We start from the raw sequence: 1,837 nt of genomic DNA, 5'->3' as shown, positions 1-1,837 counted from the left end.
TTGCGAAGCCAGACGAAGTTTCGATTTAATTAATTCTCATCAGCTTAATTAGAACTCCTTTTCTTGCGGGGCGCCGCATGACTAGAAGTTTGCTCGTTTTCGTTATTTGGAGCTAGCGTTAATCCGGCGCTAGCTTAGTCCTGACGCTAAGTCAATGTCGGATTCTGATGATACGAAGTCGAAACGTAAATTCCATAGCTAATCCACTATAAAATGGTCCCAATAAACCATAAATATACCAAAATATAGTTTCATATGAAATCTACTGAACCATGACGATGGTGTGTTCATGGGTTGAACCCATTTCAAACACCCTGAATGTGGGGGTACTGTGAACTTTTCGCTTGCTCAGATAACCAGTTGACTTGTCAGTTGTGTTTTTGTAGTGGCAACAATTAACGTTTCAATATAAGAGCCTCTTTTGGAAATTTTGGGAAAAACAGAAGTGATAGTTTTTCAACGTACTGATTGTACTGACCAGAATTACAAAAGTTTTGCACTAATCAGTTCAGTTCCCCCATACCAGATTATAACATCGTGTAGATCTTGATTTGAATGCCATTTATTTCAGTGTAGTAATTAAATTTTTTTCGGCAAATGAAATTTGTATTTTTTTTAACTCTCCCTATTTTATTTTAATAAAATTTAAACTTACTTTTACTTTTGAAACCATATTTGTTCCAGAAAGCAGAATTAGTTGCTACAAAAAGTATAACCCTACCATCTTGTTGTTTAACTCATGCCCGACACTATATCTGTAGTTCGCTCTATATGAACGAAAAGCGTGGGGTTCAAACAATCATCTTCATAAATACCCCTACACTCAATTTCAATGTGTGTGCAACATTGGTTTGATAAAGCTATTTTTAACCATTTCCCCCATTTGGTACAATAATCGTCTCCACACCACTGAAATCGTATTAAATGTGAAACACTGATCAGTAATCAGTTTTGGTTCGCTGAATTTTAGGTTACCGGCTAAGCTAAAACGAAGATTTAAGACAGAAACATAATAACGATAATCGCACCTCACTCCGCACAGCAAGACTCCGTGGCGCAACGGCAGCGCGTCTGACTCCAGATCAGAAGGTTGCGTGTTCAAATCACGTCGGGGTCAGTGCGCAGAGATGATATTTTTTATCGCTCTTTCAAGCCTGTTTTATTTGCGTCTGTTTTAGTGATAGTGCTCACGAAAATACTTTTACTTTCAAAAATATAATCAACTAACTCACATTGAAAATTGTCCCCGTCTTTCACGTAGCTGTCCAGATGCCTTTCAATCAATTTGCAATAATTGATTAGGTGCGCGCAGGCTCATTGTGGACACCTTCGATGGAGGTTAGGAATGGAACCCTCTGTTACGTTTCAACCCTTATATGTCCATTGGCGTTTTTTTTGCTAAAGTAAAATACAGTTCATAATTGCATTTTAGAAAAAGCAAGTAACGAACTTCCTGACTCCGTTAATTCATCAAATCTGTTGCAAAATTTGTATTGTAGCGTTAGAAATCATTTACAGCTTGACATTCTGGGGGTTGAATTGGGTTAAATTGAAATAGCTTTATAATGCATCCACCTAACCCACAATCAAGATCAAAGGAGCAACTTTTCTACCCAGACGTACCACCTACCGTTCACCGGACAAGTTCCATGTTTTGTGACACTGATCACAATCGGTGCCGCACCAGCCGGCTCAGTGTGGGCACGCCACGCCACAAGCTGATCGCTGATTATACCGCTGAGGGAACAGATTTATCACCCGGGTCCAGTTTCCTTAATTACGCCGGCGACTATTTACCGGGGTGCTTATCTGTAGCGATTGATTGAAATTTCACTAT

The 1,837-nt window shown here is 39.1% G+C and overlaps 1 non-coding gene across 1 annotated transcript; it reads left to right on the top strand.

Moving 5' to 3' along the window:
- Window positions 1-1,045: 1,045 nt before the first annotated feature.
- On the top strand, window positions 1,046-1,117 carry Trnaw-cca (transfer RNA tryptophan (anticodon CCA)). Its single transcript has one exon. It is a non-coding gene; the product is annotated as a tRNA-Trp (tRNA).
- Window positions 1,118-1,837: the final 720 nt, after the last annotated feature.

The sequence above is a fragment of the Topomyia yanbarensis genome, chromosome 3, assembly GCF_030247195.1.
Source record: "Topomyia yanbarensis strain Yona2022 chromosome 3, ASM3024719v1, whole genome shotgun sequence".
NCBI lineage: Eukaryota > Metazoa > Arthropoda > Insecta > Diptera > Culicidae > Topomyia > Topomyia yanbarensis.
The sequence above is the reverse complement of the archived record's forward strand: the minus strand, read 5'-3'. Positions and strand labels throughout refer to the sequence as shown.